Source organism: Ursus arctos, unplaced genomic scaffold, assembly GCF_023065955.2.
Source record: "Ursus arctos isolate Adak ecotype North America unplaced genomic scaffold, UrsArc2.0 scaffold_7, whole genome shotgun sequence".
In the NCBI taxonomy this organism is placed as follows: Eukaryota; Metazoa; Chordata; class Mammalia; order Carnivora; family Ursidae; genus Ursus; species Ursus arctos.
In genome coordinates, this window is record NW_026623089.1 from 34,771,178 (window position 1) to 34,787,874 (window position 16,697).

General features: G+C 43.5%; 1 long non-coding RNA gene across 1 annotated transcript; it reads right to left on the bottom strand.

The window, feature by feature from the left end:
* Positions 1–819: 819 nt before the first annotated feature.
* On the bottom strand, positions 820–8,225 carry LOC130543016 (uncharacterized). The gene is made up of 3 exons (XR_008958016.1): positions 8,081–8,225; positions 7,512–7,590; positions 820–1,507 (listed from the first exon to the last, which is right to left on the bottom strand). It is a non-coding gene; the product is annotated as an uncharacterized LOC130543016 (long non-coding RNA).
* Between the last annotated feature and the right edge of the window lie 8,472 nt (positions 8,226–16,697).

The window sequence follows — 16,697 nt, forward strand, 5'->3', positions numbered from 1 at the left end:
TCCTATGCAGTTCAAAGCTCTATACCTTTCCTCTGCACTCATGATGGTCCTAGCTTCTGCACTGGGTTGGGATGGTATATTAGTGAGAGCTTTCCAGAGAAACAGAACCAACAGGATATTATATTCAATATATAGATATAGTCATAGAGACAGATAAATAGATAGAGATTTATTATAAGGAACTGGCTCATGTGATTACAGACCCTGAGAAATTCCAAGATCTGCAGTTGGAAGCTGGAAACCCAAGAGAGCTGATGTTCTCAGTTCCAGTCCAAGTCCAAAGGCCTGACAACCAGGAGAGCCAATGATGTTAGTTTCAGTCTGAGTCTGAGTCTGAAAGCAAGAGACCAATGCTCCTTCTCAGAGACAATCAGGCAGAGTTCAATTTCTCTCTTATTCAGCCTTTTATTCTATTCAGACCATCAACAAACGAACTGAATGAGGCCCACCCACACTCCGGAGGGCAGTCTTCTCTACTCAAGTCCACTGACTCAAATGTTAACCTCATCCAGAAACACCCTCACAGATATACCCAGAATAACGTTTCACCAAATATCTGGGCACCCTGTCTGTTACAATTGACATATAAAATTAACCATCACAAGTGGAGAAGAGGGAAGGAGAAACGCCAAACTTGTTTTTAACTTAACTAGTAGAGGTCTTCCTGTGCTGTTTTGCTAATTATCTAGCTCATGCCAGTCAATGACCACACCTCCAGCGTGACAGATGTTCATGCAGAGGTTCTTTGAGGCTCCTGAAGGCCCCTCTCTCCTCCTACTCTATAAATCCCGGACTGGAAGATGTGGCTCCAGCCCCACTTCTACTCCTGGGCTCTCCTTCCACTTCAGTTCCCACCCAGCGTGGCTTATGCAATATCCACTCGTTGGTGGGTATCTGTGCAATAGACAATCTCCATCGGTGGGATAACAGCAAGATGGCTCAAGCCCAACTACCTGAAATTCACTGTGTCCAGCTTCCCCATGGGAAACGTGAGCTCTTTGCCAGGCCCAGTGGCTTGAGAGCATGCAGCTACTCCAAGTGGTGGACAGTCTCCCTCTGCTCTCCACATCTCTCCAACTCTCCTTGACATAGATGAGGAAGAGCTAATCTGCTGTGCATATTCAACCAGGGGAAGGAGATGCCAGTCTCCTTTTCATGGTGGAAGCCCCAATCTCTATACCCAATTCTCTTGATGATGCCCCCCCCCTTACTTGGCTTGGGTGGGAAGCTGCTCCCTCAATCTCGTCCAGGCAAATGGAATCGTAGCCATGCCTGATGACACTCTCTTAGACTTGCATTCCTTTTTTGGTCTTCTCTATAGAGGACAATGTCTGCAACATCTCCTAGGGGCACTTTAGAAATACATGAAGCTATTATTGGTTGACACAGTGAATGGGAGACTGCACTGACACTTACTGGACAAGGCCAGGGATTCCAGACTGCCAGGAATGCATGGGACGATTCCACACCAAGAATGATCTCATATCCAGCATGTCTTTCCGGTGCCCTGCAAGACATTTTATAATTATCTGAGCCTAGAACCTAATTCCATTGTACATAAAAAATACAAGGTATTTTTATATAGCTTTAATAGACCTTGAATTTTCCAGAAACATAACTACCATGTGAATCAAGGGAAGAGTATATGGTGCTTATTTTTTTTTTTTTGGAACTTTATCAAGAACTGTTGATAATTTTGGACAATCACACCAGTGGTGGCAAGGCCAACTGTACTGCTTAAGCAGCCAATCTATCGATCCACATTTTATCCATTCCACTGATAATAAATCTATAGGTAAAAAGAAATTTACTTATTTAGGCCTTATTTCAATATGTTAAATACAAAGACAAGGTGTTAACAATATTAAACTTTAAAGTGGCTTCTTTTTAAAGTCCGAACTTATTCATTATATGCAGGCCAAGCGATCGACTACTTCGTTATGTCTTCTAGTGTCATTGTGCCCCAGAAAATAACTACTAAAGCAGATATAACTTTAATTACAAATTACTTCCCTTTTATTTATATTAAACATTAGTTTTTCACTTCAATTCATTCAATTCTGTTTCAGCTCAGTTGGAATTGACTTAATTCAAATTCTGAGTATTCTCAGAATTTCTGAGAACAGGCTTCATTCCTTCTTCTTAAAAATTTGAGATTGCACAAAATATATCAGAGATGACATTGTTGTGGCAAGTGTGCTGCCATTCCTCATTCTGGTGTCCATGCAGACATGGCTAATCAATCATGACCCTTTCTCTCACTAAGTCTTGATCCATCCTAAGACTATTTTTCAAAACACATCAGAGTAGTCATGATCAATGGATTGGAGTTGGCCCAGGAGAAGCAGATCAAAGGTCACTGGACAAAGAGTCAGGTGGACTTGACCCAAGTCTTGGCTCTGAAGTTACCAGATATGGGGCCTTGAGCAGGTGCTTAACCTCATTGGGTCTTAGTCTCTTTTTCTGTTAAAATGGGAACAGCAACCCCTAAGTAAAAGAGTTCTAGAAAAGATCATCTGAGATAATAGATTCCAGGCTTTGCAAATGGCGTAGGGCTTGATGAACCTGAGAAGTTCTTCCTACGATGATCTCCATAACATTCTGGGATTTGCTGACTAGGCCCAGGGGAGGGTTAGCAGGCTCCCCATCTGGGACACTTGTTACCACTGGTGCTCAGAGCCAATTTTCTCTCTGTATCTGGACTCCTAGGTGGTGAGTCTGGCCATGAGACAGGTATTTGAAAACATAGACTGTAAGGTCAGCAGTTGTGGGTTTGAATCTCAGATCTCTTCCTTCTTAGCTGTGTAAACAAATTGTTTTAACCCATCAGGCTCCGTTGGTCCATCAGTGAAAAAGGGAAAAAGAATCATACCTGTATTAAAAAATGACTATGAGATTTATATAAACTAATTAAACATTTATCCTAGGGGGTGGCATATGGTGAGTGCTCAGTAAATACTAATAAGTAGGTTAAGTTGAGAGAGAGTCCCATTACAGTTTGGAATTTGTCCTAGGTGGAAAATTTCACACCCTACATAGCCCTTCCACAAGACTTTTCTAATCAATTTCATGAACCATGAATTTAAGGGATAGGCTTCCCAGCCTTTCTGATTTGGACTCCCCTAAAAAAAAAAAAATCACAAAAGGGAATATAGAAAAACGGAGCTATACCCTTTACATTCTTTACAATTGCCTGTCTCCCTGACCTTCACTGCGGCTGTTTTCTGCAGCTGAAATTGGTGCCGTCCATTTTGAAGATTTCCTACAGGTTCTAGAAGGATTCAGTAAAAATAAAATCCCTAAAATGCCATGGAGGAATGCTTGATTAAACAAAGCTCTTTAATAAAAGAGATATTTTCCCATTGATTGGTTTGAAAGGTTTTCAGCCAGCCTTTAGTTCAAGGAGCACCTGGGGAAAATACTTCTCAGGTGGGTCGATCTCCCGCAAACAAAATCATCCTCTATCCTTCATTCTAAGGAATGAGCAATTACAGTGTTCTAGAATGTTCTTGGCATTAACCACAGCAAGAAATGAGAGGAATTCTTGACATTTCAGAACTCTAATGTGGCAATTTCTTTGAACATTCTTTTAAAAGGAGGGCGAATTAAAAAAAAAATCTTTCAATAGTTGCATTGTTGTATCTGAGCATTCCTTATCCAGTGGATTTACTCTCATTATCTAAATGATTCTAGGGAAGATGGTTTCCCCTCCAGTAAGGGCACAGCAAAGCGATTGTAACAGAGACACGAATGTAAATTGCTTTGGGATGGAAAGTTGACTGGATTGTAACAAGTGGCAGCTGCCAACAGAGAGCCTCTGCCGCCTTTTATAAACCAGGGTCTGGCTACATCACTCTGTTTCCTCTGATCTCTGGAGGCTGGATATAAGGTGGGCCAGGGTTTGTAACAGTCCTGCTTTTCCTGAGCACTGTGCAGGGTGTGAGCATTGCCTGGCTACCATGATCTCAACCCTGGCTGAAACCCTTACCATATTTGGGCATCCTTAATGCTCACTCCATCAATAGAAAATGCATCATAGCAGCAGGGGCAGCAGCCACAGGCAGAGCACAAGGCAGGAGTAAGGAAGGGAGGGGGACAGAGAGAGGAAGAGAGAGGGGCAGGCAGCCAACGACTGAGAGAAATACACTGAGCCCCACGGAGAGACACGCAGAGACAAGACCCACCTACGGGCAGACACACGGGGAATGCAGCAGAGTGTTAGACTGGGGAGGAGAAAGAGAAAAGAAAATACAGGAATGAAGAAGAGGCAGAAATAGACCCAAGTTAATCTCTCTCTCTCCAGTTATATATAGATATATTCATGTGTTTCATACATGTATATGTGTATGTACGTGTGTGTGTGTGTGTGTGTGTGTGTGTGTGTGTGTATGACTAACCCTTCCACACACCAGCCTACCCTGCTGGTCAATGACCTGTGGGGTCTTCAGTCCATGTTCCCACAGAGTTTGGAGGGAGAACGTAAGGTACTGGTGACCTCAACTACATCAAATCCCCTTCGGGTGTCAGAATCTCATCTAGGTACCCGACACAGAATCCGGAAGAAAAAGTCCTCTTCTCTTGGAAAACCATCAGCATGTCTAACCAATTCCTTGTCTGATTTACACTTAACAGAATAAATAAACTCTAGGCGAGCACGTACTAGTTCTTAGGTTTTCCTTCGATACCAACTCAATTTCATCCCTTCACGAGATATCATTTAGAATCCTAGATGCCCAAGGTTTTCCATGGACAACCTCATTAGCTTCTTGGCCCCCCACACCCTGCTGGAGAAGGTGAGATTTGTTTAAGAATTGACCGCTTTACTTCCACACTTCTGCTAGGAATTTCATCTCACCTGTGAGAAGCTATAAGCGAATCCTCACTCTCTTGCCCAAGATGGGGTAGATATGAATTGAAGTGAAGTAACTGGTTTTCTTTCCACCTTTCTTTCCATTTTTGGCAGGAAGGGGTTCAATATTCTGGCATAAATTCCTTTCCTGGATTCATGCCCACAGCCCTGGAAGAGTTTAGCTATCAATCCTCTAAAGTTTGATTGATTTGTCATTTTCTGATGCTGGAATGAGTTTGTTAGGGGAAATTTATGAACACATTACCCTAACTGGCAAGAGCCTTGAGTGCTTGAGGATTTCCTGAAGAGACACTCCAAGAATCTTCTGTGGCTTTTTGTTTTTCCTTGCGATGTGGTGTGATTTTCACGGTCTATTTGTCATAATGCTTCCCTGACGTAAAATACTCATACAGCATAAATAAGCTCTCCCTGAAATACTTTGAATCTTTCCAATCTGGAAGTCTGAGCTTAAGCTTCCTGCCTTAAATACACTGCAGACAAATTAGCCATTGGAAGAGACAGCAAGTTTGTATCGGGTCCAAACAGTACTTTTTATTGTGTACCTGTTTTTAGCATTCCTGAGTACACAGATTTGGTCTTTTGATATTTCCAATGCTATGTTGTTGACTGCATAACATTCATTATCAGTAGAACTTCCTCTTGGATGTTGTTCATCTCTCTTTCTCCCATTTGGTGCTTTTTGCTGCAAATTTATTGTGTCTGGTATGAATATTGAGCCTTTACATGGGATCCCTTTGTCCATCCCTTTATTTTCATCCTCTCAATTTCGTTCTGGCATAAGTGTGTCTCTTATAAATAGCTGACAGCTTGCTTTGTATTGTTTCACCCCATTTAAGAGTATTTGTCTTTTAAAAGAGGCGTTTAGCTCATTCATATTTATCGATTTGGATGTACATCCTGCCACTTTGTTTCAGATTTATATCCATTCATTTGCTGATGTGTTTAGCAAATATTTTCTCTGCTTTCTTGTTGTTTCTCAGATATAGAGACTTTGTCAACGGCATTTGAGTTGTGGTTGTAACCACAGTGATGTTGGTGAATAATGGAAAGGAACCTTTAATACCATGCCTTGAAGAAGGAATACTTGTCTCGAAGTTAATGATACCCGAACTTGGCAAATCTTCTCGACAGTGACTGTCATCAGGGACGCGCTTAGTTCTGATACGATTTAACTACAATAAAGGTGCTCTGGACTTGGAGTCAGCCTGGGCTTTGAATTTGCATGCTCCCCACCCCTCAACACACACACACACACACACACACACACACACACGTGCTTGCTATGTGACTGTGGATATTTAATTAACCTCTGCAGCCACTAATTCCCCCATCTGTAAAAACCTTATGGTGATTGAGGACATACACTGGAGCTACATGGGGAAGCACTTTCCATAATTCTAGGCTTACTGCAATGTCTTCACAATGGCTCTATAAAAATAAAACTCCGTCTCTCTCGGTTTGTGGTGCGTTTCCTTTTCAGAGCTGGGGTCTGGTTGGTATGCAGGAAACGGGGAAGGCACGTGAGCTATGTTATCTGCTTGTCAGCACAAGAAGAGCCAAGTGGCAGGCCATGGGTTGAAGCACATCCGGAGCATTGGGGTGGGCCTCAGAATTCCACAGTGAAGATTGAGATAAGGCAGCGCCAGGGTGGGGGCCGCTGAATGGCTGGGGCTTCTGCTGACCAGGGCCGGGCCCCGGTGGGAAGAGAGATGAAGAGGGAAGGTGGCTTCTAGAGCCACCAAATAAGGAAGGACATCATCTCTCTCTGCTTCATTCAAGTGTAGATGTCAGCCACCGGAACTACTCACCCCACACCATGTAGTGCCCCAAACACGGGTTTGAGAAGACCTAGGTCAAGCTCTGAGCTAAGTAGGGAACACGTACACCAACAGGTCAAACATTGCTTTTATGTCTCCCTGTGTGATTTCTAACCTTTCATTTTTTCCCCTTTTCCTTCATTTGGGGTACATAAACTTACCGAGAAAAGAGGACAGCTGTCCTTTGAAGGCAGGTGTTGCTTTAAGCATCACGAAGCTCCTGTAACCCTCAGCCCCCTCCCCTGCCCCACCCAGTAGGGTTTTGTCCAGGTTGGTGGTTCTGATCTGTTACTAACCCAAACTGAGTCCCCAGGGAGCAACTGGGTTGTGCCTCCAGGGGTCATTTCCTTGCCAAACATTCCTTTTCAGTGAGAGGACGTTTTCATCCCCTGGTAAACAATCCCCAGCCCGCACGAAGTAGAGAAGGGTGCTAGCTCTTCATGGCTCGCCACTTAGTCCTGAGCTGATTCCAACCCCAGAGGCGTCAGTCTGCTCTATAAATTCCTTTGTGAAACCTGAGAGCCTGGGCTCCGAAGGAGAGCAAAGATCTTGGAGGGGTTACAATTTCCCTCCTCCCTAAAAGGTCTGCTTGTGTTGGCAGCAGAAGACTATGTTTTTCCAAACAGGCTCTTCCCTTTCTTATGAGAATTCAGTTCAGAAAACCCTGCCAGGCTCCTTCTAAGTGGGAGAGGTACCATCACCTCCCTTGCAGGTCCACACAGTGAAGAGATGACATGCCTGGGGGAGGGGGGGTGTTTCTAGTTAAAAGGGTCTCAAACTCTTTCTGAAATCATCACTTAGAGGAGGGGCATGGCTCCACTTACCAGTGGCAGGGAGGATGGAGGCTGGGGTCAGCAGACCTTCACCTGCCTTTAGTTTCAGCCCCTGTGGTTTTGGAGGTGGCTAGGGGAGAGAGAAAAGGGGAAGGAAGGAAGGGGAAGGAGGGATGAACGAAGGAAAGAAAGAAACCTTTAGGTGCCGCCCTTGGGCTGAGCCACTCACTACGTCTACTCACTACATCTGTCTCACACCTGAGTCCCTCACCACCCCCAGGGACTCTCCTGCTCCATTCACCTCCCGGGCCATTTTTGCTTTATTCATATTTTAGCCATTAGTACACATTCAACCCCAGAATTGGGAAATGAAGTAAGAAGTCATCAGCCGGTCGAATGTGAAAGCAATACACGATTTAGGTGGCCGGAAAGGAGATGAAACGGAGAAAGAAGTCAGCTGCCACCTTCCCGTAAGACTTTCAATTTCACCGTTTGCGTGGGGGGAGGCTCTCGGACCTCACGACCCCGGGCGTTCCACAAATGTTCACGTTTCCCCTCGGATCCGTGGGGTGTGCCTGAGCAGGTGTGTGCTGACGGACGCCACATTTTTATCCTCTCACCAGAAACATCTCCTTGCCATTTCCAGCTCGATGGTGCCGGGTGGCGGGAAAGCGGGTCACGGGTAAGCCGTTCTGGCTGAGTGACTCCTGCCCCAACCTGCTGCCCAGCTGGCAGCTCAGAAGCGGACGCAGGCAGAGGGCTCCACCCGCGGGGGCCCGGTGCAGGCATTCCTGTGCCCGACTGCTGCAAACCGCACAGAGCAGGGCACGGTGCCCGCAGGCAGCTGGCTCCCCGCTTCCGTCCCCTCCCTCCGACCCCAAGTCCACCGCCTTCTTCGAGTTCACTTTGCATTAGACACAGGTTTCCTAAGCGCCTACTATGTGCGGGGCCGGCTCTAAGTGCCTGGCGTTGATCAGTGAGACAAACAGGGAAACAAACCTCCCTTGCTTCGTGGAGCTTATGTTTTGGGGTTCCTATTTTACTAAGAAGTTGTATTTATTTTAAAATTTGAAAAGGTACAGAAAAATGGAAAGAACAGCAGTGAGAACCCCTATACTATTCACCTAGAGTCAATTATTAATATTTTACAGTTGTGCTCTTTTATTCTTTCTCAGCCTTTTCTCTCTAGATACATATACACACACACGGAGTTTTTTTGTTGAACCATTTGAAAGCGGGTACCGTGACATGTCACCCCTGAATAATTCAGGGACATCCTCCTCCATTACCTCAAAACCATTACGACACATGAGAAAACTATAATTAATAGTGTTGAAAATACAAGCTCTATTCAAATTTAATTGTTCCCAAAATGTATTTTATGGTTTTTGTTTTTTAGATTACAGGATCCAACCAAAGTTCATGCATTTTATTTGATTGTTATGTCTCTTTAAGTTTCTTTTAATCTAGGAAAGCCGATTCTTTTTTTGTTTGGCTTTTCAAGTCATTGACCTGTTTGAAGAGCCCAACTGGTTGTTTTGTTGAAGGTCTGACATTCTGGATTTGTCTGAATGTTGCCTCATAATTGGATTCAGGTTAATCATTTTTGGTAAAAATATTGCATAAGTGATGGTGTGCACTTCTTACGGCAACACTTTAGGAAATACGTAATTTCAGGTTGTCCTGCAGGAACAGGCTAAATAAACATTGAATGAATAATTTGAATATAAGAGGTATTTTTCCCAAAATCTTACAGTCTGAGACTCTGACAAGGATGGCTTAATTGTTCACTACAACTTCAAAAATACATATATATGTATATTTACATACATACTCACGTAAATCTCAATCCTAGGATGGTATTCTCGACTCTAGATGGAAAATAGAATCAGCCGGAAAGTTTTAAAAATTACTGAGACCTGAGCCCCAGCGATTTTGTGATAATAAGTTTGGTCACTCATGAAAATGATGCCTGCGGTTCTCTCCATTTTAAAGGCACTTTTTGCTCCATATTATTTAATAGATAATCTCTGTGTGATCCTTTGGTACTATGAGAATATCCTGATGCCCAGAGACCTTTCATAAAATAGTTTTAGCATTCATTGATGATTTTTGCTTGAGTCAATTATTTTACTGGGATGAGCTTTCTAATTTTACCCTTCTCTCTACATTAATTAGCTGGCATTCTTCTATAAAGAAGAGCTGCCCTTTCCCTTCCCTTCTCTATTTACTTGTTTATATATTAATATTTATTTTCTTATAAACTTTACAAGTTTTTTTAAAAGACTTATTTGTTTTAGAGAGAGAGAAAGAGAGTGCACACACATAAGAGTGAGTGCGAGGGGAGGGGCAGAGGGAGAGAATCTTCCAGCAGACTCCCTGCTGAGCATGGAGCCAATCCCACCACTCAAGGCATCATGCATGACCTGAGCAGAAAACAAGAGTCAGAGGCTCAACCACCTGAGCCACTCGGGCACCCCATATTTATATTATTTATTTATTGAATAACACTATGGACCCAATAGATTGTTTCACTCATAAGTTCCCATCATTATCTGATTTGACACTCAACATATCCCAAATTCGGATAGCAGGAGCCCCTTACAGCTGCTCCTTTGGCAAATCCTACATTAGTCACAAGCACCTGCTTGCTTTCTGGCCCAGAATATTCTAAGCTCATCTTGCACCTTCCTTGTCCCAAACCTGGAATCAGCACTTTCTCCCAGGAATGAGAGCCTATATATATTTTTTAAAGTGACAGAGCTATGACCGTCTGTATAAGAGGAGACAGAAAACATGAAATAGTGCCTATGTGGGCATTTACTTTGAAGGGAATGGAGCACCAGATATCAGCTAGCAAAACTTTGTGAAGAAAAATACTTTTAATCTGGGGATGGAGCATGTGACTAGAAGTAGGGAGACCTGGGTCTGTGCCCTGGCCCTCTATGCAATTTGGGACGAGCCACTTGACCTCTACAGGTGTCACTTGCTCCAAGGTGTTTAATTAGGAGCCTGGGCTAGACAATATTGAAGGCTTTTCTACATTCCAAAATTCAGTATTCAAAAGAGCTTGAAAATACCTAGTTAAAAGAAGGGTTTTGAACCAGTGGAAGAGGGGTAGTTTCAGAAGATTTCAGTGGCAGGGACGTCATCTTTTTGCTCTGTCCCCCTTGCTCTAGTAAGACTTATCGTAAAATGTGCTCAGTGCATGTTTTTGTTGGTGATGGTCTTTTCTGAAGCTAGAATGAGGCAAACAGACTAACCTACCAAGATTTAGGTGAGCCATAAGAAATGGTGCTGCAGTGAGATTTTGGTATCGGGATGTTTACAAAGGGAGGTTTTAGTCTTTAAAGTAAGAAGGGTCCTGCCTGCCTCAGCCTGGCCCTTCTTAATGGCCAGACAATGGACTCAGTGACGGCTCAGTGCTTTTACTGATTTTACTAAATTTCTCTGCTTCCCAAAGAACCCATACCTAAGATGTCTTGCAGCACTTTCTTTTTTATTAGGAAACTCCAAACCACACCAAGACATTTTTTCCCAATACTCTTTACCTGCAGTCAGAAATTGCATTTAAAAAATAATTCTTCCCTGCTTTAATAAATTGGTTAAAAAGGTTAAATGGATTTGCCTTCTATGTTTGCGGTCATAGAGGCACTTATCTCTCACCCCAAGTGGATGTCCTATGTAATTGGATGTGAAGTAATTCCAAAGTTGCATCAAAATCTTTTCAGAGTGTTACTATGACAATCGGATTTTTTTTTTTTTCCAAAACTGCTTCAATGCAAACTCTCCACCATCCCGCTGTCCATTCAGTGAAATTTCATCTTATGAAGTAAGTTTAGCTTTTCAGAAACTTTAGGGGCAGTGAGGGGAATCGTTATACATTCACATTAGCTGATTCTCCCGCACCCCCACTCTTCCCTTCCCTAGTAAGAGACAGTCACCTCATCCTTATCACCGGCTCAGAATATTGATTGTTAAAGGCTCTGCCTTACTAAGACTATGGAAGTTAATGCAGAGGCCTCAAAAAGAACCCACTGCTTAGAGAAATAAGACTTTTAATATAAAGTCTCTGATAGCCCTTCCTGTCCATTTATCAGTCCTTTTTCTACATGGATTCCAGCAAAGGCAAGAATTTGGGCAGAGATTCTCAGATGGGAAGGAGGAAGGTAGAAGCTTTATCAGGATCTCTAGGGTCTGGGGGAGTTTGGAAAAGCATATTTAAAATGACTATTGCTTTGATTTGGTTTTGGCCCAAGTTCATCCTGACATTTCTATTCATGGTAACAGAAGGTGTGAGATTTTCATGTTTATCAAATTGGGGTGTGTCTTGAAAACGACTGGGCCATCGGAGGCTTTAGGGACCATTTGCTCCTGCAAGGGCTGTGGAGAATCAGCTCTGCCACCTGCACACAAGGCTGCCATCAGGAATGTTTATTTCTGCCTTTTGATTCAGTGGTTTGAAGGCCTCAATACAATTTTAGGGCCTCAGAGATCATTTCGTTCAAAACTTTCCTTTGGTAACTGGAGGATTTGAGATCCTAAAAGGTCAGAGGACTTGCTCACAAGTCCTCCAACGAGACACAGGGCAGGGCCAGGATTAAAAGCCAGGCTCCCTGTTTCCTTATCCCATGCCCTTTGTACTTACACACTTCCCCGACCCTCCTTGGCTTTGTGGCAGAAGCAGCTGTTCTACCGTCTGCAGTTTCCTTTAAATACTTCGGTGAAACTGTAAAAACTCCATGAGAGCAGGAGAATTTGTCTGCTGTGAGCTTTGGTATATCTCAGCACTATAAAAATGCCTGACACATAATAGGGCCAATTAAATATTGAAATAAAAAAGTGCACGCACGCATGTGTGTGCGTGTTTGTGTGTATTCCCTAATATTAGTAGAGGCAAAATCTTTAACAGCCAAAATTCAGAAACTGGGATAAGGATAGCTTGACTGCCTCCTGTATTTCAAGAATACATGTACATTTATTTACATACATACTTAAACCTATATCCTGTGCTGGTATTCTCAATGTTGGGTGGAAATTAGAATTGGAGAATATAGCCTTCTGAATAAGAGGAGACAGAAAACAAGAAATAGTGCCTATGCGGGCGTTTACTTTAAGGGAATGGAGCACCAGATATCAGCTGGAGAATTTTTTAAAATGCCAATACCTGGAACTTAGAGCAAGGATTCAGATTTCATTTACCTAGGGTAAGGCTGGAGTATTAGCATCTTTTAAAAGCTTCATAGCCAATTCTAAGATGTACCCAGCCTTGAGAACCACTGCCCTGGGAAATGTTAATTCACACCTGAGGTGCCCTAACTGGTCCAGTACACTTGTTGTGGTTAGTTAGGATTTATGAGAAGCCAATCAGCCATGCATGTTCCAGAAGAGGCAACCACAAGCCCTTTAATCATCCTTATCTCTTATTAGTACTAAAGAATTCTTTGCCAATTAGCATTAGCAATATTACAAATTATTTGTCATTGAAAGGAGGATTCAAGATGTGTGGTGTGGCCAAGAAAGCACATAATGATACTGCCAAGTGTTAGCTACATATTTAGCCCTACTGTGTGTCAGACATTTTGTTATGCCCTTTGGAGTCCCGGTTTCATTGAGTTTATAGAACAGTCCATGTGGCGGCGTGTGCCTGTTGGCTGACATGGGTTCATATGTGTGGCAGAATTTGGGTTGAGACATGTAATTTACTATAACAAGGCACCTGGTGTAAGGTGTGGAGGTGAGACCTACAGCCCTCACCTACCTCTCCCTCTGGGGGCCACCGATACCCGCAAAGAGGAAGCTTGTGCCCTGTTGCTTACAAGCAGTGTGCATGCACTTTGTATCCAGAGCCCTGGGTAGAAGAGGACTTTTGTCTTACCTTTGTCCTTTGAGAGGAGATGAAGGCAGATAGCACCATCCTGCTCAAATAGGTCCCCAGTGTGTTCAGCTTTTCAAATACAGGTGATTCCATTCCTGGTTGGTGGGGGTGGGGAAACAACCTTGAACCTTGTTTGCTTCATTTTATGACCTGCCTTTGGCATTTTCAAGTGTGTAACTGAGCCATGGCTTGGCCGTAAGGATTCTTGGATTCCTAGTCAGGCAAAGTCAGCCACTTCTCGGAGCCAAGGGAGGTGAGTAGCAGCTGGCTCCGGGAAGGCTATTAAGAGGGATGGCAAAATGAGCAATTAGAGGTGCAACAGTGGGACAAGGTGTCTTCTGAGTCAGAATCTGGTTACAGTCCTCACAGTCATTCCTTTTAGTATCGAGGTGGGTGTTCTAAGGACAAGGGTGTTAATAACAATAAAATTTTATGTGCTATAAAATGTCTTTGATTGTAGCAAATAAAACAGCCTAAATATCGATAGATGGGAGAGTGGCTAAATAAGCAATGGTCTGTCCACACACATGGAAATCCACGCGGTTGATTAAAATAATGAACTAGTTTTGTTTGTGCCGGTAGAACACGAGCCCTAACGCACGTTACCAGGTGAAATAAATCAAGTATCAAATCAACACGTGGTAAGATTGCAAATAAGCAACGTTCTGTGTCGTTTTAGTTTTTAACAATGACACGTGTAGATAACTTACGGAGTTAAGAAAATATAATAAGAAAGAAATATTTTAGTAGAAGTACAATGAAGAACAATAGAAGTACAATGTCCCAAAATGTGGAAAGACGAGATTGCCCTTGGAGCGGAGCCGCGGCACAATTACTGGGGTGCTGTCTGGGCATGTCTTTGGAACTCGGGGCGACAGGAGTTAAGTATCATGGGCTCTGCTCCTCTGCCTCTCACCCTCTCCAGCTGTAAACAGGGTTCTAATTCTGGTCCCACTGAAATGCATAAATCCTGCGGAAACTGGGTGAAAGACTCCTGGGGTAACTCCGACAAAGCCCAGGAACCATTTCCCTGCTCGTTCTGTCCACAGATGGCTGACGCTGGGTTTCTAAATAATGGTGGAACCAACTGGGAGCTTTTTTCTCTTAATTCATGTTGGGAAGGAAGGGTTGTGCCTGGTTTGATGGAAAGATCCAGCCAAATATACACATTTCAGAACTTCTCCCACGAGGTGAACTTTTACAGGAAGGAAGTTTGTTTTTTTTTTTTTTTTTTTTTTTAAAAAACAGGAGTCAGAGAACTTGCCTCTAGTTGAGATGTTCTGTTCTCAATTTGGATAAGAATGATTTGAAAATACAATTTTGTCTTATGTGTTGTTAGGGAGCTAAATGTATCTAGAATCGCTTTTTGAAGAGCAAGTCCTGTCCTGTGTTATCATGCCAATTGGCCCAACACGGGGACAGTGGAGCGAAGAGGCCCGGCAGGGATTGTGCTGACCCAACAATAATGGACGACCTGCCCAGCTTGCTCCTTTCTCTCAGTTCAGCCCATTCCATGAACTGTCCTCAACTGTCATCCTCTGCAAAGTTCCCTTCAAGACTTCCTGGAGGGGCTCCTGGGTGGCTCAGTCAGTTGGGCATCTGACTCTTGATTTCAGCTCAGGTCTTGACTTTGGGGTCATGAGATTGAGCCCCGCATGGGGCTCTGAACTGGGTGTAGAGTCTGCTTGAGATCTTGAGATTCTCTCTCTCCCCTTCCCTCTGCCCCCTCTCCCTACTTGTTCTGTCTCTCTCTCTCTCCAAAAAAACAAAAAAGAAAAGAAAAAAAGACTTCCTGGAGCCTCCCATACAGAATCAGCCAGGTTTGAAGGGAAAACTCAGGGACTAGAGGAAGACTAGGGCTTGATGCACCGTTCTACCCACTTCTGCTTGCATTTTTTGAGGTGATCTGAACACATACGAGCCTTTTATCAATTTTGGTTAGGGCCTGAGTGGGTCTAGCTGTGAACTGCCCTTCAAAATGTGCTCTGCGCCCAGTGACCCTCTGCTTCTGTTGGATGGAATCAAAACTCTTGCACCTAGTATCCACCAACCAGCTGTGTATCTGCAGCAAGTGACAATGTTTCTGTGCCTCACCACCGTCCATAAAATGAAAGCATTGGTCTTGCTTGAACTTTGAGGGCACTGACGGCTGTGGGATTCCATATTCAAGACCTTTAACCCATGACCCTTCCCCAAACATATCTCCTAACGCTATCCTCAGTTTGGGTCCAGCCTGGAACAAAAAGCCCTGAGAAATGGTAGGAAAAGCTAAAATGTGTCCACCTCAAAGAAAACACCAGATTTCCTTTAAGTAAAACTCCTTTTAGGAAAGAACAGTAGGAGACCAGGACACATACAGGACTTATTAGGAGCATTCTTCCTACCAATGTTTCCTCTTTGGCCGTCAATGTCTCATTCTGTTGGTTCCAGAAGATGTCCATGGGCTGATCAGTTCAAGGGCAGAAGAGGATGGCAGCCATGTTGGTGGGGCAGGTAAGTCTGAGGGGTTACAGATACAGAAATTCAACATAACACCCTAACAATCCCCTCCATAAATACTCCCTTTCTCTCATTCTCCCCTTGTTTCTCTTACTGAAAAGACTAAGGTTTTAAATGGCTTTGAAGGTACAATCCCAGTGCCTTTCTGAACTGTAAAAAGACCTAAATATTTTTACATAATTTAACACTTCAGAATGAGAAACGAGAAACAGGGGTATTCTTCACCCCTCCCCAGAGCAAAAAGCTCTCTGCCCCTCTAGCAATGTGCCCCAAACCTCAATGCCTCAGAATTATGTGGGTGCTTTGAAAAATACAGATTCCTAGGACCTACCATAAATGGATTCAGAATGCCCTGGAGTGGGGCCAGGGGATCTGCATTTTTGACAAGCTCCCACAGCTCAGTGTTTTACCGATAGCATCTGAGAACCTTGGCTCCATGACCCAATCGACAACATGCCATTGCTAATAACTGATCTCCTCTAATCTTGCTGGGGGCCATTTGCATCAAAAAAGGCCCTCGTAAGTATGCCGTTTTTAGATGACAGTAGGTACCTCATGTGCTAATTATGGCCAGTGACACCACAAAATAAAAGTGCATTACTGAATGCTTTCAATTTCTTATAATGATGGTAAGGTGGCATGTCATGGGGCCTTTTTAGCCCTAGACATCACTCCAGAGAATTCCAAACAGATATAGACAAGGGCCATTAGGACCCGGATCCTTTCCTCTCAGATTGTTTACCGATGGGAATAGGATGTCCTGAAGCAACACTTCCCTCAAGTGAAGTGATGATAAGTCTGGTTATCAGCAAGATATTATTGGCAGGGTGCTATGCAGGGCATTTACATTTTCTTGATAG